Genomic DNA, 27,913 nt, shown 5'->3' on the forward strand with positions numbered 1-27,913 from the left:
TGGAATAGAACGCATACCTCCACCCACTACCACTGCTCTGTCATACATTACTTCTGTCTGGAATAGAACGCATACCTCCACCCACTCACTACCACTGCTCTGTCATACATTACTTCGGTCTGGAATAGAACGCATACCTCCACCCACTACCACTGCTCTGTCATACATTACTCCTGTCTGGAATAGAATGCATGCCTCCACTCACTACCACTGCTCTGTCATCCATTACTACTGTCTGGAATAGAACGCATACCTCCACCCACTACCACTGCTCTGTCATACATTACTTCTGTCTGGAATAGAACGCATACCTCCACCCACTACCACTGCTCTGTCATACATTACTTCTGTCTGGAATAGAACGCATACCTCCACCCACTCACTACCACTGCTCTGTCATACATTACTTCGGTCTGGAATAGAACGCATACCTCCACCCACTACCACTGCTCTGTCATACATTACTCCTGTCTGGAATAGAATGCATGCCTCCACTCACTACCACTGCTCTGTCATCCATTACTACTGTCTGGAATAGAACGCATACCTCCACCCACTACCACTGCTCTGTCATACATTGATTCTGTCTGGAATAGAACGCATACCTCCACTCACTACCACTGCTCTGTCATCCATTACTTCTGTCTGGAATAGAACACATACCTCCACCCACTACCACTGCTCTGTCATCCATTACTCCTGTCTGGCAATGGACAGTTATAGACACACAGTTATAGACACAGTTATAGACACACAGTTATAAACACACAGTTATAGACACTCAGTCTCATTTTCACACATACATGTACACACTTACACTCATTCACACACACTGTCAGACAAAGCACGCCTACAGACAGAGCTCAGTACACTCCAAGTGCTTATCAGTAATTCAAGACCCATATCATTTACCAGTGTTTGTGAGTCTCTCTCCAGGCTGAGCGGCTTGGTGACAAAGTGACAGCAGCAGAGCCATTATTTGCTGTCTTCGGGCTGTGACAGATGACAGCACATCACTGGGCCAGCATTTCAACCAGAATTACACACGCACACACATAGTGACACGCAAGCACACGCACTTGCTGACAAAAACACATACCGAACACACACACGCATGCACGCACGCACGCACACACACACACACACACACACACACACACACACACACACACACACACACACACACACACACACAGTTTCTCAGTGTGTACATTTCCTCTCTCCTGACACTCACTGGCAGATTTCTGCTACTTTGTACTGAAGGTGCAACAGAGTAACGATAGAACATGAGACAACACACCACTGTTGAAAATCATTTACAAGCACCGTGGCTATAATGTATTCACTCCGTGTCATTGTAGTCAGGACACAATAAGAGTTACAACCACGGACGCCCTCCAAAGTCAAACACCGATGAAGCAAATTCATTTGGGAGATGTCACTCAAAAAAACACCGCTACGGCAACAGAACGGTCACCTGGTTGAATGAGGTGGCATTGCTCCCTGCCCTGAACATGTTCCCTCCATTGTGAGTCGGAGCAGAGGTGGGGGCAGAGTTCAATGAGGACCAATGGGTCACAGACAGACAGACAGACAGACAGACAGACACAAAGGGTGTATCCTAAATGACACTGTGTTCCCTATAGTGTGCTACTTTTGATCAGGGCCCATATAGGGAATAAAGTGCCTTTTGGGACATAACCAAACACACACCCAGCTCCCCAGACCAGAACAGAGCAGTCCAGAGCAGTCCAGAGCAGTCCAGACCAGACCAGTCCAGTCCAGACCAGTCCAGAGCAGTCCAGACCAGTCCAGAGCAGTCCAGACCAGTCCAAAACAGTCCAGAGCAGTCCAGTCCAGACCAGTCCAGCGCAGTCCAGTCCAGTCCAGAGCAGTCCAGACCAGAGCATGCTTAAATAAAGTACTCAGACATAACAGCCAGCAGGGCCACCAGCCGTCACATGATCTGACAGCCCAGGTTCCTGTCCGAGCCTGTCGCCCAGGCAACGTGTCACTCAGACCCATCCATCATGGAGGACGAGAGACGTGAGGCGAGGAACGGCAAAAAGAGGAGCGGGGCAAGGTTGGCAGAGAGAGAGAGAGAGAGAGAGAGAGAGAGAGAGAGAGAGAGAGAGAAATAGAGAGAGAACGAGAGAGAGAGAGAGAGAAATAGAGAGAGAAATAGAAAGAGAAATAGAGAGAGAAATAGAGAGAAAGCGAGAGAGAGAAAGAGAGAGAAATAGAGAGAGAAATAGTGATAGAGAGATAGAGAGAGACAGAGAGAAATAGAGAGAGAGAGAGAGAGAGAGACAGAGAGATAGAGAGAGACAGAGAGACATAGCGATAGAGAGATAGAGAGACAGAGAGACAGAGATAGAGAGAAAGAGAGAGAGAGACAGAGAGATAGAGTGAGAGAAAGAGAGAGACAGAGAGAGAGATAGAGAAAGAGAGAGACAGAGAGAGAGATAGAGAAAGAGAGAGACAGAGAGATAGAGAGAAAGAGAGAGACAGAGAGAGAGATAGAGAAAGAGAGAGACAGAGAGAGAGCTAGAGAAAGAGAGAGACAGAGAGAGAGATAGAGAAAGAGAGAGACAGAGAGAGAGCTAGAGAAAGAGAGAGACAGAGAGAGATAGAGATAGAGAGAAATATATAGAGAGAAATAGAGAGGAGAGTGAGGAAAAGGGGAAACTCTCTCATTAGATCATAATGACGTGTGAACTGTGAAGGCATCTCTTAATCAGACCGTGACACCTTATTTATGTTGCCAATTTGCTGTTTTCTCCAGCGTGACGACAGCAACGTCTTACTGTCTGAGCCCTGCCATGCGTCTGTCTATATGTCTGTCTGACAGTCTGAGCACACCGGCACTCTCAGCCAGCTCTGGAATCATTAGGCCAACTCTCTCCTCCACTGCTATTTCTTCTCTATACTCTCTATATTCTCTACAGGACAGTAGATCTCCAGGAAGAGGGTTGGACTGAAGACCTACAGGACAGTAGATCTCCAGGAAGAGGATTGGACTGAAAACCTACAGGACAGTAGATCTCCAGGAAACGGGTTTGACTGAAAACCTACAGGACAGTAGATCTCCAGGAAGAGGGTTGGACTGAAAACCTACAGGACAGTAGATCTCCAGGAAGAGGGTTGGACTGAAAACCTACAGGACAGTAGATCTCCAGGAAACGGGTTGGACTGAAAACCTACAGGACAGTAGATCTCCAGGAAGAGGGTTGGACCGAAAACCTACAGGACAGTAGATCTCCAGGAAACGGGTTGGACTGAAAACCTACAGGACAGTAGATCTCCAGGAAGAGGGTTGGACTGAAAACCTACAGGACAGTAGATCTCCAGGAAACGGGTTGGACTGAAAACCTACAGGACAGTAGATCTCCAGGAAGAGGGTTGGACTGAAGACCTACAGGACAGTAGATCTCCAGGATACAGGTTGGACTGAAAACCTACAGGACAGTAGATCTCCAGGAAACGGGTTGGACTGAAAACCTACAGGACAGTAGATCTCCAGGAAGAGGGTTGGACTGAAGACCTACAGGACAGTAGATCTCCAGGAAGAGGGTTGGACTGAAGACCTACAGGACAGTAGATCTCCATGAAAAGGGTTGGACTGAAGACCTACAGGACAGTAGATCTCCAGGAAGAGGGTTGGACTGAAGACCTACAGGACAGTAGATCTCCATGAAGAGGGTTGGACTGAAGACCTACAGGACAGTAGATCTTCAGGAAGAGGGTTGGACTGAAGACCTACAGGACAGTAGATCTCCAGGAAGATTGTTGGACTGAAAACGTACAGGACAGTAGATCTCCAAGAAGAGGGTTGGACTGAAGACCTACAGGACAGTAGATCTCCAGGATACAGGTTGGACTGAAAACCTACAGGACAGTAGATCTCCAGGAAGAGGGTTGGACTGAAAACCTACAGGACAGTAGATCTCCAGGAAGAGGGTTGGACTGAAGACCTAGAGGACAGTAGATCTCCAGGATACAGGGTGGACTGAAAACCTACAGGACAGTAGATCTCCAGGAAAGGGGTTGGACTGAAAACCTACAGGACAGTAGATCTCCAGGAAGAGGGTTGGACTGAAGACCTACAGGACAGTAGATCTCCATGAATAGGGTTGGACTGAAGACCTACAGGACAGTAGATCTTCAGGAAGAGGGTTGGACTGAAGACCTACAGGACAGTAGATCTCCAGGAAGAGGGTTGGACTGAAGACCTACAGGACAGTAGATCTCCAGGATACAGGGTGGACTGAAAACCTACAGGACAGTAGATCTCCAGGAAAGGGGTTGGACTGAAAACCTACAGGACAGTAGATCTCCAGGAAGAGGGTTGGACTGAAGACCTACAGGACAGTAGATCTCCAGGAAGAGGGTTGGACTGAAAACCTACAGGACAGGAGATCTCCAGGAAGAGGGTTGGACTGAAAACCTACAGGACAGTAGATCTCCAGGAAGAGGGTTGGACTGAAGACCTACAGGACAGTAGATCTCCAGGAAGAGGGTTGGACTGAAGACCTACAGGACAGTAGATCTCCAGGAAGAGGGTTGGACTGAAGACCTACAGGACAGTAGATCTCCAGGAAGAGGGTTGGACTGAAGACCTACAGGACAGTAGATCTCCAGGAAGAGGGTTGGACTGAAAACCTACAGGACAGTAGATCTCCAGGAAGAGGGTTGGACTGAAGACCTACAGGACAGTAGATCTCCAGGAAGAGGGTTGGACTGAAAACATACAGGACAGTAGATCTCCAGGAAGAGGGTTGGACAGCCCTGATGTACAGTATAACTCCTCTCCTTCCCTCCTCCCCATTTCAACCTTCTCTTGTATATACTGATTTGCCATTGATTCATGCTAGTCTGCTTCCATTTCCCAGGCCAGTATGATCTCTCAGATATCTCCTGCTGCTGTATCTGTTCTGTCTGTCATTGTATTGAGTGACCTGCTGCCCCCTGCTTCTACACAGTTGTTAACATGGCCATCCAGCACCTCAAACCACTCCACTCTGACTGCTGTATTACTGGTGCCGTGTATCAGCTAGCAGCAGGGCTGGATGCAGTGTTTGTGTGTGCGAGTGTGTGTGTGCGTACGTATGCCCCTGTGTATTTGTGCGTGTGCGTGCATGTTTATCACAGTGTGTGTGTATGCACGCCCGGGGCAGGTGATTCAGCCCGGGGCTCCACAGCACAAATAGAGCAACATTCAGGCATCTGTCAATAAGACTAATATCAAGCCCTACCCTGTCCAAAAGACAATCCAAACTATCCTCAACAGAGATTCACATAGCATGCAGGATTCAGCCAGGCCCTTTCCATTGACAGCATCCATGATGACTATTGATCAGCTAAAGACTCTTGGGCCCCGTACAGACATGACAGGATGAGTCACCGGTGAAAGTGCCACTTGTATTTAGGGCGATGAGCTCATTCTCACCAATACTGGAATGCTGTCCTGTTTCACTTGTGTTCCTTCTGTGTTACTGCCAGATATGCTCTATGGTTTGGCCAGAATCTAATTAGCTGAAGTGTCTGTGTGTGGCTGAGTGCCCAGACGGCCCACTATATCTCTCTCCACATGTTGGGATTGGGAGAGGAATACAGCGCTACAGTAAATCAGAACGTTACCTATTGTCTGTATATGGAAAATATTACTATGGAAAACATTACTCTGGAGAACATTACTCTGGAGAACATTACTATGGAAAACATTACTATGGAGAACATTACTATGGAGAACATTACTATGGAAAACATTACTCTGGAGAACATTACTCTGGAGAACATTACTCTGGAGAACATTACAATGGAAAACATTACTATGGAGAACATTACTATGGAAAACATTACTATGGAAAACATTACTCTGGAGAACATTACTCTGGAGAACATTACAATGGAAAACATTACTATGGAGAACAGTACTATGGAAAACATTACTATGGAGAACATTACTCTGGAAAACATTACTATGGAGAACATTACTATGGAAAACATTACTATGGAAAACATTACTATGGAGAACATTACTATGGAGAACATTACTATGGAGAACATTACTATGGAGAACATTACTATGGAAAACATTACTCTGGAAAACATTACAATGGAAAACATTACTCTGGAGAACAGTACTATGGAGAACATTATTCTGGAGAACATTACTCTGGAAAACATTACAATGGAAAACATTACTCTGGAAAACATTACAATGGAAAACATTACTCTGGAGAACAGTACTATGGAGAACATTACTCTGGAGAACATTACTCTGGAAAACATTACTCTGGAAAACATTACAATGGAAAACATTACTATGGAGAACATTACTATGGAAAACATTACTAAGCCTAAATTGCATACTTTCATTTCTAACAAACACTTTCCTGAGGCTACTGTATTGCTAGCTACCAATACACTTGAAGAATTCATCTGCAGTGGATAAGGCATTATAGATTATAAATTAAAAAGGGATTTGATGTATCTCCACAGTCCTCTCAAATACATACACTACGCCCTGCTTCTAGGCCTGAATCAGTCATAAATTAATGGAGGACTAAATGAATTGGCAAGCCTGGGTTGGATATAAAAAAGAAACCCCAAAATCTCCACAGAGAGAGAGAGAGAGAGAGAGAGAGAGAGAGAGAGAGAGAGAGAGAGAGAGAGAGGGAGAGAGAGAGAGAGGGAGAGAGAGAGAGCGAGCGAGAGAGAGGGAGCGAGGGGGGAGGGAGAGAGAGAGAGAGAGAGCGAGGGAGGGAGAGAGGGGGGAGGGAGAGAGAGAGAGAGATAGAGAGAGAGGGAGAGAGGGGGGAGGGAGAGAGAGAGAGAGAGAGAGAGCGAGGGAGAGAGGGGGAGGGAGAGAGAGCGAGAGCGAGCGAGGGAGAGAGAGAGCGAGGGAGAGAGAGAGAGAGAGAGAGCGAGGGAGAGAGGGGGGAGGGAGAGAGAGAGAGAGAGCGAGGGAGAGCGAGGGAGAGCGAGGGGGAGGGAGAGAGGGGGGAGGGAGAGAGAGAGAGAGAGAGAGAGGGAGAGAGTGGGGAGGGAGATAGAGAGGTGAAAAGGAGAGAGCAGGATAAAAAAATATTTTGATATGACCTTGACCTTGGATAATTGCAATTTGTATGAATTAAATTCACACTTTGTCATGGTTCGAATGGACGAGGATGAAGATGAAAAGAGTTAGGGAATGTGGGACAGAGAAAGAGAAGAGGAGAGAGTGGGCAGCAGAGAGTGAGAGAGAAGAGAGAGAGTGAGAGAGAAAGAGAGAGAGAGTGAGAGACAGAGAGGGGTGCAGGGAATTTATAGCCCTGCTCGTGCACGAGACAGGACCGGGGAAGGGAGGAGGAGGGTGCGGGTGAGCCTATGCACGTTTGTCTCCCTGACTGAAGACACAGTGTCTGTTGATGCTAATGCCAAGCGGCCGGGCTCAGGGCCAAAGGCATTAAGTGGAATCGAATTCCACCAAACTAGCTTTAATCAGCAGGTTTTTAAGGTTCAAATGACTCTCCCTCTCCTCCAGCCCACTGGCCAAGGTTAAAGCAGACACAGACAGGCAGGGGATGTGTGGGGATGTGTGAGGCTGTGTGGGGATTTGTGAGGCTGTGTGTGGATGTGTGAGGCTGTGTGGGGATGTGTGAGGCTGTGTGGGGATGTGTGGGGCTGTGTGGTGCTTTGTGGGGCTGTGTGGGGATATGTGGGGATGTGTGGGGCTGTGTGGGGATGTGTGGGGATGGGTGGGGATGTGTGGGGTTGTGTGGGGATGTGTGGGGTTGTGTGGGGATATGTGGGGATGTGTGGGGATGGGTGGGGCTGTGTGGATATATGTGGGGCTGTGTGGGGATGTGTGGTGCTTTGTGGGGATGTGTGGTGCTTTGTGGTGCTTTGTGGGGTTGTGTGGGGATGGGTGGGGATGTGTGGGGTTGTGTGGGGATGTGTGGGGATGGGTGGGGCTGTGTGGGGATATGTGGGGCTGTGTGGTGCTTTGTGGGGATGTGTGGGGCTGTGTGGGGATGTGTGGTGCTTTGTGGGGTTGTGTGGGGCTGTGTGGGGATGTGTGGTGCTTTGTGGTGCTTTGTGGGGTTGTGTGGGGATGGGTGGGGATGTGTGGGGTTGTGTGGGGATGTGTGGGGATGGGTGGGGCTGTGTGGGGATATGTGGGGCTGTGTGGGGATGTGTGGTGCTTTGTGGGGATGTGTGGGGCTGTGTGGGGATGTGTGGTGCTTTGTGGGGTTGTGTGGGGCTGTGTGGGGATGTGTGGTGCTTTGTGGTGCTTTGTGGGGTTGTGTGGGGATGTGTGGGGATGGGTGGGGCTGTGTGGGGATGTGTGGTGCTTTGTGGTGCTTTGTGGGGTTGTGTGGGGATGTGTGGGGATGGGTGGGGCTGTGTGGGGATGTGTGGGGCTGTTTGGTACTGTGTGTGGATGTGTGGGGCTGTGTGGGGTTGTGTGGGGATGTGTGGGGCTGTGTGGGGCTTTGTGGGGCTGTGTGGGGATGTTTGGGTCTGTGTGGGGATCTGTGGGGATGTGTGGGGTTGGGTGGGGATATGTGGGGTTGTGTGGGGCTGTGTGGGGATGGGTGGGGCTGTGTGGGGATGTGTGGGACTGTTTGGTACTGTGCGCGGATGTGTGGGGCTGTGTGGGGTTGTGTGGGGATGTGTGGGGCTGTGTGGTGCTTTGTGGGGCTGTGTGGGGATGTTTGGGGCTGTGTGGGGATCTGTGGGGATGTGTGGGGCTGTGTGGGGATGGGTGGGGCTGTGTGGGGATGTGTGGGGATGGGTGGGGCTGTGTGGGGCTGTGTGGGGATGTGTGGGGCGCACACATGGACGCACAAACGCATATACACACACCACAAACACAGACACACATGCTGAGGCACACATACACAGAGACAAGCACACTCTCTCACACACACGGAAATGGACCACGTCCCAAGGGAGGCCACATGTCAAATACATCAGCTGAGCTGATGATCCCAGAGGGACAGCAGAGACAGTAAAAACAAAACATTGTGTGTCTTTGAAAGAGAGAGAGAGAGATAGCGAGAGCGAGGGAGAGAGGGGGGAGGGAGAGAGAGAGCGAGGGAGAGAGGGGGAAGAGAGAGAGAGAGAGAGAGAGAGAGAGAGAGAGAGAGAGAGCGAGAGCGAGGGAGAGTGGGGGGAGGGAGAGAGAGAGAGCGAGAGAGAGCGAGGGAGAGAGGGGGGAGGGAGAGAGAGAGAGCGAGAGAGAGCGAGGGAGAGAGGAGGGAGGGAGAGAGAGAGAGAGAGAGAGGGAGAGAGCTGGTCCTGGGGCTCTGTTCACAAACACAAACACACCCTACAGAGCCCCAGGACAACAACACTATTAGACCCAACAAAATCATGAGAAAACAAAAAGATAATTACTTAACACATTGGAAAGAATTTACAAAAAAACAGAGCAAACTAGAATGCTATTTGGCCCTACACAGAGAGTACACAGCGGCAGAATACCTGACCACTGTGACTGACCCAAAATTAAGGAAAGCTTTGACTATGTACAGACTCAGTGAGCATAGCCTTGCTATTGAGAAAGGCCGCCGTAGGCAGACATGGCTCTCAAGAGAAGACAGGCTATGTGCTCACTGCCCACAAAATTAGGTGGAAACTGAGCTGCACTTCCTAACCTCCTGCCCAATGTATGACCATATTAGAGAGACATATTTCCCTTAGATTACACAGATCCACAAAGAATTCGAAAACAAATCCAATTTTGAAAAACTCCCATATCTACTGGGTGAAATTCCATAGTGTGCCATCACAGCAGCAAGATTTGTGACCTGTTGCCACAAGAAAAGGGCAACCAGTGAAGAACACACACCATTGTAAATACAACCCATATTTATGCTTATTTATTTTATATTGTGTCCTTTAACCATTTGTACATTGTTAAAACACTGTATATATATATAATATGACATTTGTAATGTCTTTACTGTTTTGAAACCTCTGTATGTGTAATGTTTACTATTAATGTTTGTTGTTTTTCACTTTATATATTCACTTTGTATGTTGTCTACCTCACTTGCTTTGGCAATGTTAACACGTTTCCCATGCCAATAAAGCCCTTGAATTGAATTGAATTGAATTGAGAGAGAGAGAGAGAGAGAGAGAGAGAGAGAGAGAGAGAGAGAGAGAGAGAGAGAGAAAGAGAGCGAGAGAAAGAGAGAGAGAGAGAGAGAGAGAGCGAGAAGGAGAGAAAGAGACAGAGAGAGAGCGAGAAAGAGAGAGACAGAGAGAGCACAAGCGAGTGAGAGAGAGAGACAGAGAGAGTGAGTGAGAGTGATCGAGAACGAGAGAGAAAGACAGAGAGAGTGTGTGAGAGTGATTGAGAGTGAGAGAGAAAGACAGAGAGAGCGAGTGAGAACGAGAGTATGTATGCACACGTGTGTGTGTGTGTGTGTGCTTTTCATTGATTGGTCCACTGGCATCACTAGGAGAGATGTTGGTACATGCTTTACACTAGCTACACCCTAACCTCTATCACTGAGTTAGACTGGCTTCACATGAACATTTACATCACTGTTTAACACACACACACACACATACATACATACATACATACATTCATACATACATACATACATACATACATACATACATACATACTGCATAGCTTTTATAGAATACTCTTCTACAACAGAACCAACCAACTTAGATGGACTGTTTTGACCGTAGGCACGTAGGTTTCCTGAAAGCATTTCTGAGAGGAACCTTGACTCTCCCTGCTCTATTCTACTGTCAACAGAGTGTTGGAAAATATCAAGAGGTGGCAGCTCACATAAAGAAATACAAACTCCTTTCAAACTCCTTACATCATGACTGCTGTGTTTACCTCCCCAACTCTCTCTCTCTCTCTCTCTGTAACTCTGTCTGTACGTGTGTTTCTTAACAAGAGGGCTCTTTCACAAGGCCGTCCTTGACCCCATGCAGCCTATGACGGGCAATCAGTAGCACATTAATGCCAACCTACGGACGGAGAACACATCCTTTTAGCAGTAAACTGTTAAGCCCTCCTCTGCTCCCCTATCAGCTCCTGATGCCTCAGACTGCACACTGGCTCACTGTGTGGACGGTGGCCAACCTAGTAGCACTAATAAACCAGCCTTCTCCTCCATCTTCCTACTCCTCATTGTCCTCCTCCTTTTCTCTTTTCTCTCAAACTCTATTCCACTACCTGATTTCCTACTGGCCTAATGGTAAATGCCATAGGGAAATGGGCCAGTGACTGTGACGATGTGTGTGTGTGTGTGTGTGTGTGTGTGTGTGTGTGTGTTTGTCGCCAGAGTGACATAAAGTGCTGCGATATTAAACTGGACCACTGTTGTGCCACTAAGTAAGGCTGAATGGAATGAATCTAGATAAGTGGATCACAGTTAAGTACACATCATGTATATAGGTAAGTGGATGCTGAGTGGGTATGTATGTAGATGTATTGTGGTACATGCCCACTATCACAGGACCCAAACACCCTCTTCCTTATCACCTACCTCTAGGCTGACCTCTAGATTTCCTGGCAACCATACTCCCTAAACAGCGCACTACATTTGACCAGGGCCCATAGGGCTACAGCGGGAATAGGGTGCCATTTGGGACACCGCCAGGCAGGACACCCTGATTGCCTCCATTACCCTCTTTAATGGAATGAAGCTTTGGACTCTATCCGTCTAATGCAAACAAATACTCATTACTCCTTTGGGCTCAAGGTGTTTTAACATTCTGGACAGGAAATCTAGAGGTCAGCCTAGAGGTAGGTGATAAGGAAGAGGGTGTTTGGGTCCTGTGATAGTGGGCAGGTATATCTACATACATACCCACTCAGCATCCACATTTGGGACGCAGTTAAAAGGCAGCAGGTCAAGGGTCAACTCTGAGCTGTCCTTAGCTGACGGGTGGAAACAGCTGAGTCAAAGGAGAATACTTACTGGTCCCTAAACTCCATGGCTATAGTGCTTAGTCAAACCCAAATGCAGTGATGGAGGAGAGCCAATGGAATATCCATGCCTTCCTACTGTAGACGTATATATGGATCCACCTTTGATCTCACAGCCCATCTAGTGCACTCACGGAGGGAGAGAAGTGAGAGAAATACCAACTCATTCATCTGACTGAGAGAGAATGAGAATGCCACAGGGTGATGTGATTTGTAGATCTGCTATGCAAAAAAAGCTCAGGTCCCACAAGAAATGTAAGTCGGGTGTTTTATGTGCTTTCCGCGACATTGGCTAAATTAGCTGGGCTCATAGTCACAACATAATGAATGAAGCCTCGCCCTCCATATTCAAATTAGACGTCAAGGAATAAGGCATAGAGTCAGTCAGTTCAGGAGTCTGCGCGGTGCTTAATAAACATAAATGGCGTTGTTGGAGTCTGTGCGACCGGCCATTAACCTTCCTGTGAGAGCTGAGGTAAGGATAAAAGTGCCACCGGGTGGAAAAGAAAAGGGGAGAGAGAATGTCCTCTGAATGAATGAGAGTAGAGACAGCAGCCCTCTGCTCTGTTCCCCTCTAACACACACACACACACACACACACCAATGACATCACTGGCCCGTGACATCACAGCCTCCCACCTCCGTTCCATTGCGGTGGCGCTGCCAGGCCGGGCGGCCATGTTGTTGCCTAATTGTAAGAGATAGCCCAAATGTGTAAAGCTGCGCAGTTCTGTTAGGGGAGATTAGTACACGCTCACAGACTGTACCCCTCTCCCACACACCCCACTGTGATCTATAGCCATTGTACATTTCCAGTAGCTCTTGTGTGAGCATGGAGGGGCTGGAAGAGACTGTAAATCATAGCAAGACCTACAGAGAGAAAGGAGGAGAGGAGGGTGAGAGGGAGGGAGGGAGTAAAAGAGAGAGGAAGAGGAGATAGGGAGACAGATACGGTAGAGGGAGAGGAGGAGGAATATGAGAGGTTCAGCTTATAGCATCAGGAAGGGGGAGAGGGTGGAGAAAATGATTGAGGGAGGGAGATGGAGGGAGAAGCACACATATAGAAGCAGGAAGAGTGTACGTTAGGGAGACATGAAGGGAGGAGAGGAGGAGAGTTGATTACCAAGGAAACAGCAAGAAAAAAACCTACCAGGGCAGAGCGAGCTAGGGAGGGGGAGAGTGTGGAGACCAGGAGGAGGAGAAGAAGAGGTGGAGGAGAGGAGAGTGTGAGAAGAGGAAGAGAAAGAGAGAAGGAGAGAGGCTAGGATGAATGCTAACAGCGAGTCTAAAGCAAGTGCCCAGGCTTTATCCTTCACAGGCGGAGAAGCAACAATCGCAAACACATTTTCTCTTGCCCTGGCCCTGGGAGAGATAAAAAAGCAATTTGTATTCTATTCCTATTCAGCACCGCTTGGCCTGTTTCTCTGCCTGCATATTTGTAAACACAGCTTCGTCAGAGCAGCTTAATCTTTGCTACACAAACGCAGCAGGCTACAGGGGGGCGGCGGGCGGAGGAGGGGGGCGGCGGGCGGAGGAGGAGGGCAGAGGAGGGTGGAGGGTCCGGAGCACAAGAGGCCAGGGAGGGCATCCTGCATCAGAAGTCATTTCCTTCTCTGCTGCTGGGGGATGTTTTTTGTAAGTTGGACCCCTAAGGTTCCTGGAACCCCCCCTTGTAATAAGAGAACAAACATAATTCACATCATCAGTGTGTGTGTGTGTGTGTGTGTGTGTGTGTGTGTGTGTGTGTGTGTGTGTGGGAGGGAGGGAGGGAGGGAGGGAGGCCAGATGGAGGGGGTGGGATCCTCTGGTTTCTTAACTGTCTTAACTGTCAATATGGCTGTATTTAGTGCGTATGCTTCACATTTGCCCCTCTACCATGTACATTGCAGTTACGTACACTCAAGTTCACATACACAGTCATGTAGAAGGTTCAAACAAACACATGCATGTGAAGTCATAGAGAGAGACAGAGAGAGAGAGAGGTTTAATTGAAGGTTTAATTGAGGTTTAATTGAAGAATCCATAGACTCTAACCACTTCTGGGAAAATTGGAAAACACTAAACAAACAACAACACGAATAATTATCTATCCAAAATGGAGATGTATGGGTAAACCACTTCTCCATTCTTTTTGGCTCTATAACAAATAATAAAGAGCAAAAACATATACATGATCAAATACAGATCTTAGAATCAACTATTAAAGACTCCCAGAACCCACTGGATTCTCCAATTACCTTGAACGAGTTACAGGACAAAATAAAAACCCTCCAACCCAAAAAGGCCTGTGGGTGTTGATGGTATCCTCAATGAAAGGATCAAATATACAGCTCCTTAGCTCTGGCATCTTCCCCAATATTTGGAACCAAGGACTGATCACCCCAATCCACAAAAGTGGAGACAAATCTGACCCCAATAACTACCGTGGAATATGCGTCAGTAACCTTGGGAAAATCCTCTGCATTATCATTAACAGCAGACTCGTACATTTCCTCAATGAAAACAATGTACTGAGCAAATGTCAAATTGGCTTTTTACCAAATTACCGTACAACAGACCATGTATTCACCCTGCACACCCTAATTGACAACCAAACAAACCAAAACAAAGGCAAAGTCTTCTCATGCTTTGTTGATTTCAAAAAAGCGTTTGACTCAATTTGGCATGAGGGTCTGCTATACAAACTAATGGAAAGTGGTGTTGGGGGGAAAACATACGACACATAAAATCCATGTACACAAACAACAAGTGTGTGGTTAAAATGTCTGCTGTTTGCTGATGATCTGGTGCTTCTGTCACCAACCAAGGAGGGCCTACAGCAGCACCTAGATCTTCTGCACAGATTCTGTCAGAACTGGGCCCTGGCAGTAAATCTCAGTAAGACCAAAATAATGGTGTTCCAAAAAAGGTCCAGTCACCAGGACCACAAATACAAATTCCATCTAAACACTGTTGCCCTAGAGCACACAAAAAACTATACATACCTTGGCCTAAACATCAGCGCCACAGGTAACTTCCACAAAGCTGTGAATGATCTGAGAGACAAGGCAAGAAGGGCATTCAATGCCATCAAAAGGAACATACATTTCAACATACCAATTAGGATTTGGCTAAAAATACTTGAATCAGTCATAGAGCCCATTGCCCTTTATGGTTGTGAGGTCTGGGGTCCGCTCACCAACCAAGACTTCACAAAATGGGACAAACACCAAATTGAGACTGCACGCAGAATTCTGCAAAAATATCCTCTGTGTACAACGTAGAACACCAAATAATGCATGCAGAGCAGAATTAGGCCGATACCCGCTAATTATCAGAATCCAGAAAAGAGCCGCTAAATTCTATAACCACCTAAAAGGAAGCGATTCCCAAACCTTCCATAACAAAGCCATCACCTACAGAGAGATGAACCTAGAGTTGACCCATGTTCATGGGCCTCATCACAACATGAACATGGGCCCCATCGGTTCCGTTCTCCACTGTCTCCATCACACAGCTCAGCTGCCCCTGGACTCTCTCTTTCTGTCTCTCTGTCTCAGCCTGCTTTGTACCTACCTACCTACCTATCTATATATCTATCTCTATCTACATGTATCTCTATCTTCTCTATCTATCCATCTCATCCGAGTTATGATGAGATGTTAAGACGAGATGTTATGATGAGATGCTATGATGAGATGTTTAATGAGATGTGATGATGACATGTTTGTTAGCTGGCTTGTTCATGCGTCTCCTCTGGCCCTTGCCTGGCTCCCTCCCTACCTCCTTCCCTCCTTTCCTCCCTCCATCTACCTACCTCTCACTGTGTTGAGGTGGTTAGGAGACCTGTAGCGCTAAGCTTCCTTTATCTGGCTGATGTAGCAGGGTACAATGCTCTGACACACACCCCTACTTTCATGTCCCCTATCTCCTGCCTCTTCCAACATGGCCTCCCTCCCTCCCTCCTCTCTGCTCCTCAGCTCACACACACAACATGGCTGCACGTCCTGCTGTCTGCTTTGATGGGGCTAAGCTGGCTGCCTGGCCCAGATCTCACTAATAATTAACTGTGATTATTTTAATCTCAGAAAGGCTTCACTTAACCTTGGCCCATTCTGAAGCCCTGCTTGAGATGATGGGGCACATGGTTCTGTAGGAGGGAGAGATGGAGAGAGTGGGAGAGATGGAGAGAGGGGGAGAGGAAGAGAGACATACAAAGAGAGGCACAGAGCGAGAGAGGTACAGAGAGGTACAGCGAGAGCTAGAGAGGGGACAGACTGAAATAATTTGACATTCTGGCTCAGAGCTCAGATCTCTATTTGAAGACGGGAGCCTGACTGGGATATTTGATTTCATCTGCAGGCTGTACTAGCATTTGGAGCAGGAAGGGCACAGGAGCAGTCTGACACTGAGTAAAGAGAGAGACAGGCTAGAAACAGACAGAAGGACAGAGAGAGAGAGAGAGAGAGAGAGAGACATGAGTGCCAGAGATATACAAGCAGCCAGCCAGACCAACAAACAGACCAATATACATACTTTACTTCCCCCCAAAATAAAACATGCTACAGGGAACATAGAGAGTGAAACAGACAAGCAGCGAGAGGACAGAGGGAGAGAGAAAGAGAGGAGATGGAGATAAAGAGATGCAGAGAGAGGGAGAGAGACAAGATAGAGAGGAGATAAAGAGATGGAGAGAGAGGGAGAGAGAGAAGGATAGAGAGAGAGAGAGAGGGAGAGAGAGAGAGAGAGAGAGAGAGAGAGGAGATAGGGAGATGGAGAGAACGAGAGGAGAGAGAGAGAGAGAGAGAGAGGGAGAAGGAGAGGGAGAGAGAGCAAAAAGAAGACTGAGTCGACAGCTCTCTGGAGATTCTAATATATAGCATCGTTTCCACCTCTCCACTGCAACTACACCCCTCCTTTTTCAACCCTCCGTCCCCACATCCAGTCAGTCGATGGTAAAGGCACTTCTGTCCTTCAGCGCTAAATCGACATTCCAGATGATCTAATGTGGTCGTTTCTGGTATTACTCCCCCAAATCTGGACATTTATTTGTGACTGAATGTGTTCCCTGTCCCCCGTCTCCCCGTGAAATCTCAAGGTTACTAATAGTAACGGATGGGAAGTACTGTAATGCTGGTGTTAATGTGTTTCTACGCTTGTCTGTTCTGTTTCCTCTATCTGGGTGGAGTGGTTAGCGGTTCCACGCCACGGCGTGATTTATGTGACATGCGCACCATTAATCCTGCAGCCATGCATGGCTCTGCTGAGTAATTGATCTGGTTGCTACTGTAACTAAATCTGTCAAAACAATGACACCCTCCTTCTCCCTCTCCTCCTCCTCCACCTCTCTCAACCCTCCTCCACCTCTCTCAACCCTCCTCCACCTCCCTCTCCTCCTCCTCCCTCTCCTCCTCCTCCACCTCTCTCAACCCTGCTCAGGTTCCCATCCTCACTACAGGGCTCTGTAACTGTTAAAAAACAACTTCACTTCACTTTTTAAAAGTTTGGCCTCTAAAAATAAAGCAGAGTGATTATGAGCTGTGTTTGATTTGTGTGTGTGTGTGTGTTTGTGTGTGTGTGTGTTTGTGTGTGTGTGCGTGTGCGTGTGTGTGTGCGTGTGCTTGTGTGTGTGACGCCAGCGGTCATCAACAGAGGGAGTATCCCACCCACCCACACTAAAACAAACACAACCTCTACACAAAGCACTACCCTCGGGTCGGGCAGAGCAGAGTGAGAGCTGGCACGTCCAGTGACAAGCCTTGGCAGAACTACATTCTCCCAGACAACTGAGCCAGACTAGGAGACTCCGGCTACAGCCTAAAAAGGCACTCTATTCCCTACATAGTGCACTACTTTCGACCAGAGCCCATTAAGTGCACTATATAGGGAATAGAGTGCCATTTGTGAGGCAGACTAGAACTGACCTCATAGGTGAAGCCCTCTCTATTCAGTCTAGACCCGTAAACCACTAAACCCATGCTGCTGTCTTGGAGTTGGAGGAGGAGGTAAAGAATGACCCCTAATTTATGTTCCCCTAGCCTGGCTTTCTTGTTGACTTGTCTCTGCATACTGCATTTAAAGTAATAAGTATCTCCTTGAATGCCATGGTGCTATAAATCAGAAGGAAATGGAACTGTCATCTTTGTAAACAATACATGGGCCCAGTTATCATTAAAAACAAACGAGGGCTGGGAGAGAGAGGCCATGCATACTGATGAAAAGAGGACTACTGGCTCTCTGAGTACACACACAGACATGGAACGCGCACACACACACACACACACACACACACACACACACACACACACACACACACACACACACACACACACACACACACACACACACACACACACACACACACACACACACACACACACACACACACACACACACACACAGGAATCTGAACGTGTTAGTGGAAATGTTTGGCTGAAGTTGCATGACAACACTCCCACAGTGGGCAAGATGCCAACAAGATATATTCTGGTTTACAAAATCACGCCGGACAATAATGTCCTCCGACGGCTTTCAACATTATAGTCAAAGATACGCACGTGGACGGTCCAAAATCTATATGAGCAACAGACCACAGTCTCCTCTGAACATAATACAGTCATAAATATGAGATGATGATATTCCCCATGTTTAATGGCCTCTCATCACAAATGGTATTGCGCTCTGGAGCCATTCAATCAAACAATGTTAGTGTAATGACATATGCAGAGATTTAGGTTAGAGCACCCCGACCTATAACCCACGGTCTACACTGCATGACATCGTGGTCAAATGGAAGCATCATTTGTTATGGGACCGCCAGCCCTGTTTATGACAGTCACTCTGTCTGCACGTCAGCTGTACACTATGTCAACCGTTATGTCAGCTTTGTGACACGTGGATCGGATGAAGTGTCGTTGAATGTCATTTTGTGCTCTTTGGCTCATGTCTGACGGGCTTGAAGTTCACAAGGGGGGGGGGGGGGTGATCACAGTGATGTCTGAGGCTAAAATTCAAGCCTCAGTGGTAATCAAGCAGTCATTTTATGTGCCCCTGTTTAAAGTGACAACCAGCTCCTGGCAGCCATATTTGCATGCAAGGATGCGACTCTTAATTCAATAGCAGGGCCCCTCTCGGTACAGAATGAGCTGAGGAGGTTCCTCGTGGCACTCCTCCCTATCTCTCCCCCTCTCTCTCTCTCTGTTTCTCTATCTCTCTTTCACTGCCTGACTGAGGTTGGACTGACTCTCTCCTCATCTGTGTGAAAAGCTCCCCCGTCATCTCCAGCAGCAGCTAGAAGACTCAGAGACTGTGAGGGGAGCGAGAGGGAGACGGAGGGGGAGAGTCACTGAGGCAGAGAATGGACTCAGACTGAAATGATTTGACATTCTAGAGAGATGCCCAGCTTTGAAGACCCAGAGAGCTCCCTCTGGCCTGGAGTCTGGGATGAGAGCACATGACTGGGCCTTGGCAGGGGACGAGCTGCCCTTGGCTGGGTCTGAAAGCACGGAACAAAGACTGGGTCTGGGCCTGGCAGGGACAAACACAGAGAGACATGTGTCCCTGAAGAGAAGACAAAGCCAAGACTCTTCTAGGCCAGGACTCTTAATTATTATATTTGCATCCATTCTGAGGGCTGTGAGACAGCTACAGCTACCACACTAGGGTAGGTAGACAGCTACCACACTAGAGTAGGTTGACATATACCACACTAGGGTAGGTAGACAACTACCACACTAGGGTAGGTAGACTACTACCACACCAGGGTAGGTATACAGCTACCACACTAGGGTAGGTAGACAGCTACCACACTAGGGTAAGTATACATCTACCACACCGGAGTAGGTATACAGCTACCACACTAGAGTAGGTAGGCAGCTACCACACTATAGTAGGTATACAGCTACCACACTAGAGTAGGTATACAGCTACCACACTAGAGTAGGTATACAGCTACCACACTAGAGTAGATATACAGCTACCACACTAGAGTAGGTATACAGCTACCACACTAGAGTAGCTAGACAGCTACCACACTAGAGTAGGTATACAGCTACCACACTAGAGTAGGTATACAGCTACCACACTAGAGTAGGTATACAGCTACCACACTAGAGTAGGTATATAACTACCACACTAGAGTAGGTAGACAGCGACCACACTAGAGTAGGTATACAGCTACCACACTAGAGTAGGTAGACAGCTACCACACTAGAGTAGGTAGACAGCTACCACACTAGAGTAGGTATACAGCTACCACACTAGAGTAGGTATACAGCTACCACACTAGAGTAGGTATACAACTACCACACTAGAGTAGGTAGACAGCTACCACACTAGAGTAGGTATACAGCTACCACACTAGAGTAGGTATACAGCTACCACACTAGAGTAGGTATACAACTACCACACTAGAGTAGGTAGGCAACTACCACACCGGAGTAGGTATACAGCTACCACACTAGAGTAGGTATACAGCTACAACACTAGAGTAGGTAGGCAGCTACCACACTAGAGTAGGTAGACAGCTACCACACTAGAGTAGGTATACAACTACCACACCGGAGTAGGTATACAGCTACCACACTAGAGTAGGTATACAGCTACCACACTAGAGTAGGTAGACAGCTACCACACTAGAGTAGGTATACAGCTACCACACTAGAGTAGGTAGACAGCTACCACACTAGAGTAGCTAGACAGCTACCACACTAGAGTAGGTATACAGCTACCACACTAGAGTAGGTATACAACTACCACACTAGAGTAGGTATACAACTACCACACTAGAGTAGGTATACAGCTACCACACTAGAGTAGGTATACAGCTACCACACTAGAGTAGGTATACAGCTACCACACTAGAGTAGGTATACAGCTACCACACTAGAGTAGGTAGACAGCTACCACACTAGAGTAGGTATACAGCTACCACACTAGAGTAGGTATACAGCTACCACACTAGAGTAGGTATACAGCTACCACACTAGAGTAGGTATATAACTACCACACTAGAGTAGGTAGACAGCTACCACACTAGAGTAGGTATACAGCTACCACACTAGAGTAGGTAGACAGCTACCACACTAGAGTAGGTATACAGCTACCACACTAGAGTAGGTATACAGCTACCACACTAGAGTAGGTATACAGCTACCACACTAGAGTAGGTATATAACTACCACACTAGAGTAGGTAGACAGCTACCACACTAGAGTAGGTATACAGCTACCACACTAGAGTAGGTAGACAGCTACCACACTAGAGTAGGTAGACAGCTACCACACTAGAGTAGGTATACAGCTACCACACTAGAGTAGGTATACAGCTACCACACTAGAGTAGGTATACAACTACCACACTAGAGTAGGTAGACAGCTACCACACTAGAGTAGGTATACAGCTACCACACTAGAGTAGGTATACAGCTACCACACTAGAGTAGGTATACAACTACCACACTAGAGTAGGTAGGCAACTACCACACCGGAGTAGGTATACAGCTACCACACTAGAGTAGGTATACAGCTACCACACTAGAGTAGGTATACAGCTACCACACTAGAGTAGGTAGACAGCTACCACACTAGAGTAGGTATACAGCTACCACACTAGAGTAGGTAGACAGCTACCACACTAGAGTAGCTAGACAGCTACCACACTAGAGTAGGTATACAGCTACCACACTAGAGTAGGTATACAACTACCACACTAGAGTAGGTATACAACTACCACACTAGAGTAGGTATACAGCTACCACACTAGAGTAGGTATACAGCTACCACACTAGAGTAGGTATACAGCTACCACACTAGAGTAGGTAGACAGCTACCACACTAGAGTAGGTATACAGCTACCACACTAAAGTAGGTATACAGCTACCACACTAGAGTAGGTAGACAGCTACCACACTAGAGTAGGTAAACAGCTACCACACTAGAGTAGGTATACAGCTACCACACTAGAGTAGGTATACAGCTACCACACTAGAGTAGGTATACAACTACCACACTAGAGTAGGTAGACAGCTACCACACTAAAGTAGGTATACAGCTACCGCACTAGAGTAGGTATACAGCTACCACACTAGAGTAGGTATACAGCTACCACACTAGAGTAGGTAGACAGCTACCACACTAGAGTAGGTATACAGCTACCACACTAGAGTAGGTAGACAGCTACCACACTAGAGTAGCTAGACAGCTACCACACTAGAGTAGGTATACAGCTACCACACTAGAGTAGGTATACAACTACCACACTAGAGTAGGTATACAACTACCACACTAGAGTAGGTATACAGCTACCACACTAGAGTAGGTATACAGCTACCACACTAGAGTAGGTATACAGCTACCACACTAGAGTAGGTATACAGCTACCACACTAGAGTAGGTAGACAGCTACCACACTAGAGTAGGTATACAGCTACCACACTAGAGTAGGTAGACAGCTACCACACTAAAGTAGGTATACAGCTACCACACTAGAGTAGGTATACAGCTACCACACTAGAGTAGGTAGACAGCTACCACACTAGAGTAGGTAGACAGCTACCACACTAGAGTAGGTATACAGCTACCACACTAGAGTAGGTATACAGCTACCACACTAGAGTAGGTATACAACTACCACACTAGAGTAGGTAGACAGCTACCACACTAGAGTAGGTAGACAGCTACCATACTAGAGTAGGTATATAACTACCACACTAGAGTGGGTATATAACTACCACCCTGGAGTAGGTAGACAGCTACCACACTAGAGTAGGTAGACAGCTACCACACTAGAGTAGGTAGACAGCTACCACACTAGAGTAGGTAGACAGCTACCACACTAGAGTAGATATATAACTACCACACTAGAGTAGGTATATAACTACCATACTAGAGTAGGTATATAACTACCACCCTGGAGTAGGTAGACAGCTACCACACTAGAGTAGGTAGACAGCTACCATACTAAAGTAGGTATACAGCTACCACACTATAGTAGGTATACAGCTACCACACTAAAGTAGGTATACAGCTACAACACTAGAGTAGGTATATAACTACCATACTAGAGTAGGTATATAACTACCACACTAGAGTAGGTAGACAGCTACCATACTAAAGTAGGTATACAGCTACCACACTATAGTAGGTATACAGCTACCACACTAAAGTAGGTATACAGCTACAACACTATAGTAGGTAGACAGCTACCACACTATAGTAGGTAGACAGCTACCACACTAGAGTAGGTAGACAGCTACCATACTAGAGTAGGTATACAGCTACCACACTAGAGTAGGTTGACAGCTACCACACTAGAGTAGGTAGACAGCTACCACACTAGAGTAGGTATACAGCTACAACACTAGAGTAGGTATACAGCTACCACACTAAAGTAGGTATACAGCTACCACACTAGAGTAGAGAGGCTCACAGTGGGGAGAGACTCACAGTGGGGATAGACTCACAGTGGGGAGAGACTCACAGTGGGGAGAGACTCACAGTGGGGAGAGACTCACAGTGGGGAGAGGCTCACAGTTGGGAGAGACTCACAGTGGGGAGAGACTCACAGTGGGGAGAGGCTCACAGTGGGGAGAGGCTCACAGTGTGGAGAGACTCACAGTGGGGAGAGACTCACAGTGGGGAGAGACTCACAGTGGGGAGAGACTCACAGTGGAGGCGACGGGAGGACTGGAGTAGGCCAGAGGAGGAAAAGAGGTTGATGGGGACTGTGGAAGGAGAGGGAGGGGGCCGGGGGAGAATAGGTTGATGGGGACTGTGGAAGGAGAGGGAGGGGGCCGGGGGAGAAGAGGTTGATGGGGACTGTGGAAGGAGAGGGAGGGGGCCGGGGGAGAAGAGGTTGATGGGGACTGTTGAGGGAGAGGGAGGGGGCCGGGGAGGAAGAGGTTGATGGGGCTTGTGGAAGGAGAGGGAGGGGGCCGGGGGAGAAGAGGTTGATGGAGACGGTGGAAGGAGAGGGAGGGGGCCCGGGGGAGAAGAGGTTGATGGGGACTGTTGAGGGAGAGGGAGGGGGCCGGGGAGGAAGAGGTTGATGGGGCGTGTGGAAGGAGAGGGAGGGGGCCGGGGGAGAAGAGGTTGATGGAGACTGTGGAAGGAGAGGGAGGGGGCCCGGGGGAGAAGAGGTTGATGGAGACTGTGGAAGGAGAGGGAGGGGGCCGGGGGAGAAGAGGTTGATGGGGACTGTGGAAGGAGAGGGAGGGGGCCGGGGGAGAAGAGGTTGCTGGGGACCGTGGAAGGAGAGGGAGGGGTCCGGGGGAGAAGAGGTTGCTGGAGAGATCCAGAGGAAAAGAGAGGATGGGGACTGGCAGCTGACCGGGGGAGGATGGGAGAGGGGGAGGAGAGGATGATGGAGGGACGGTACAGGAAAAGAAAGGAGAGAATGGGGAGGATGGGAGCAGCATGGGGTAATAGCAGGGGATAATTAGTGTTAATAAAGCCTAATAGAATTCAGCCTCACCAAGTCAGGTGTGTGATGATCTGATTACTGCCCAGACGGAGACGGAGACAGCCGGGGGAAATTACCACACTAGAGTAGGTAGACAGCTACCATACTAAAGTAGGTATACAGCTACCACACTATAGTAGGTATACAGCTACCACACTAAAGTAGGTATACAGCTACAACACTAGAGTAGGTATATAACTACCATACTAGAGTAGGTATATAACTACCACACTAGAGTAGGTAGACAGCTACCATACTAAAGTAGGTATACAGCTACCACACTATAGTAGGTATACAGCTACCACACTAAAGTAGGTATACAGCTACAACACTATAGTAGGTAGACAGCTACCACACTATAGTAGGTAGACAGCTACCACACTAGAGTAGGTAGACAGCTACCATACTAGAGTAGGTATACAGCTACCACACTAGAGTAGGTTGACAGCTACCACACTAGAGTAGGTAGACAGCTACCACACTAGAGTAGGTATACAGCTACAACACTAGAGTAGGTATACAGCTACCACACTAAAGTAGGTATACAGCTACCACACTAGAGTAGGTAGACAGCTACAACACTAGAGTAGGTATACAGCTACAACACTAGAGTAGGTAGACAGCTACAACACTATAGTAGGTAGACAGCTACCACACTAGAGTAGGTAGACAGCTACCACACTAGAGTAGGTATACAGCTACCACACTAGAGTAGGTATACAGCTACAACACTAGAGTAGGTAGACAGCTACCACACTAGAGTAGGTATACAGCTACAACACTAGAGTAGGTAGACAGCTACAACACTATAGTAGGTAGACAGCTACCACACTAGAGTAGGTATACAGCTACCACACTAGAGTAGGTATACAGCTACCACACTAGAGTAGGTATACATCTACCACACTAGAGTAGGTATACAGCTACCACACTAGAGTAGGTATACAGCTACCACACTAGAGTAGGTATACAGCTACCACACTAGAGTAGATATACAGCTACCACACTAGAGTAGGTAGACAGCTACCACACTAGAGTAGGTAGGCAACTACCACACTAGAGTAGGTAGACAGCTACCACACTAGAGTAGGTATACAGCTACCACACTAGAGTAGGTATACAGCTACCACACTACAGTAGGTATACAGCTACCACACTAGAGTAGGTATACAACTACCACACTAGAGTAGGTATATAACTACCACACTAGAGTAGGTATACAGCTACCACACTATAGTAGGTATACAGCTACCACACTAGAGTAGGTATACAGCTACCACACTAGAGTAGGTATACAGCTACCACACTAGAGTAGGTATACAGCTACCACACTAGAGTAGGTATACAGCTACCACACTAGAGTAGGTAGACAGCTACCACACTAGAGTAGGTAGACAGCTACCACACTAGAGTAGGTATACAGCTACCACACTACAGCTCCTACTTCTTCTCCAGGAGAAGTGAGTTTACGACCTCTTAGTAAATATCCTACATATCAAGAGCAATTACCTCCCATCATTAGCTCCTTGAAAGCGGAGTCTACCTCCCTGAGTGATACTTGATGAGAATGAAGATGGCGTGGCACATCTGGGTCTCCCTGTAAAGAGGTTTTTGATGGGTGGTTAAGGCCTAAAAAGTGCTACCACTGCATTCTAGCATAGGGAGAAGTTAACGGGGCTATAGAAGCTGGGAAAGTGTCTGAGTTGAGATGGAAACAAAACATCTATACCTCTCAAGTCCTCCTCTCCTCCTATATCAGCCTAATACAGTGTGTTAGCTGTCAGGAGGGAGCAGGTGAAGCCACTTCAGCACACACACACACACACACACACACACACACACACACACACAGGACAGAACCCATCTTAATTAGTGCTTCTCTCCATATGATAAACCTCGGTGGGATGTGGACACTGTCTGGTGCCCGTCTGCATACAGATAAGTCTGTGTGTTTGTCTCTGTCACAGGTGTAGAGAGAGAGAGGATCTGTGTGTGTGTCACCCTCTGTCTGTGGCTGCCATCCTTCACACACACACTGTGACAGAGGGGACTAGCACCGCCAGGCTGCGTCCTCCGTGAGCCGTGTCAGGGCTGCCACATTCCAGCAGCTCCCCCGCCCCCCTGGTGTGGCCCCCTGGGCCCCTGGAGGACCATGTAACCCTGCCCTGTCTCATTATGTGGACGACGCGTTCTCTGGGTTCTCTGTGTTGCATTGTCCTGTCTCTCTCTGAATGTCACACACAACCACACACGCATGCACGCACGCGCGCGCACACCCACGCCCACACCCACACACACACACACACCCACACACGTAAACAAACGCACGTAAGCACCCCCACACCCAACTCTCCTGTCCTGTCTCTGTCAGTGGGGAGAATGTCACACCATTGGGATCCTGGGACCGTACCTTTCTCTAGTGTGTGTGTGTGTGTGTGTGTGTGTGTGTGTGTGTGTGTGTGTGTGTGTGTGTGTGTGTGTATGTGTTGAGTATGTCTGTCAGTCAGTTTGTCTATCCCAGTGGCTTCCTGTCTCTGTTATATTCTACTCACACAGTCTGAGGATGCGGGTGGGGGCCTATTGCACAGCGCAGGGTGTCAAACCTAATGTCTGACTCAAATGTCACTCATTTTTTAAATGACCAGCCCCAACAACCAACACAATACTTCTTTCAACTTGTGCCATTCACCACACAGGGTAAAATATAATTGAATGTGGAGATTTACAGAGGCAGTTTGACAGTGGGGGAGTATGTGGTTCGACTCTAATGGCACCCTATTCCCTATACAGTGCACTACTTTTGACCAAGGCCCATAGGACTCCGTAGGGAATAGGGTGCCATTTGGGAAACAGCCTTGAGAGTTTATGGAAGTGTTGCGGACGATTCACATTAATGAAACGCTGTGCAAAGACCTGCATGCAGAATGACAAATAGAACAGAACCAGATTGAACAAAACAAAAAGTAAACAATCAGCATCTTGAAACAGCTTAAATTACATTTAATACATTTACTGGAAAACACACACATAAATTGACACCGGGAGGCAGAGAAGAGTGAATACAATATCTCTGATTGCTATTGCTGGCATGAGCAATGACAGCATGCCGCAGATTGGACGGGAAGATTGAATTTCATGTTCTTTCAAATGGAATTTGAAACGTGAGATTCGTCTTGTGGTACTGCACGGACTACCCGCTCCCCGTCTAACCCCCCTCTCAATAAGAGACTGGAGCAATATGTTAACCAATGTATACAACTGCACCAGCCAGCGTCTCATTCCCTCAACTCTGACCACCGTAGACAAATATATCCCTTTCTCTTATTTTGCTTTGGAGTCTTCTCCTGAGTCTCCTCCTGAGTCTTCTCCTGAGTCTTCTCCTGATTCATATCAATGTTTGCTACTGACACGCTAGCCATCTCATCATGGTTGATGAGGTGAGCACTGTGTGTGTGTGTGTGTGTGTGTGTGTGTGTGTGTGTGTGTGTGTGTGTGCCTGCGTGCGTATGTGCATACTGGGCA

General features: G+C 47.6%; 1 protein-coding gene across 9 annotated transcripts in view; it reads right to left on the reverse strand.

Moving 5' to 3' along the window:
- Positions 1–27,913, reverse strand: part of LOC110492148 (calmodulin-binding transcription activator 1) — a 499,040-nt gene that overhangs the window by 122,893 nt on the left and 348,234 nt on the right. The window contains exon 1 of one of the 9 annotated variants that reach the window (XM_036947096.1): positions 606–610. The exons of the other annotated variants lie outside the window; for them this stretch is intronic. The gene's annotated coding sequence lies outside the window, so the exon portion shown is untranslated. Of the gene's footprint in view, positions 1–605; positions 611–27,913 lie in introns of those variants that run through there. 9 annotated transcript variants of the gene reach the window in all.

The sequence above is a fragment of the Oncorhynchus mykiss genome, chromosome 16 (assembly GCF_013265735.2).
Source record: "Oncorhynchus mykiss isolate Arlee chromosome 16, USDA_OmykA_1.1, whole genome shotgun sequence".
Taxonomy (NCBI): Eukaryota; Metazoa; Chordata; class Actinopteri; order Salmoniformes; family Salmonidae; genus Oncorhynchus; species Oncorhynchus mykiss.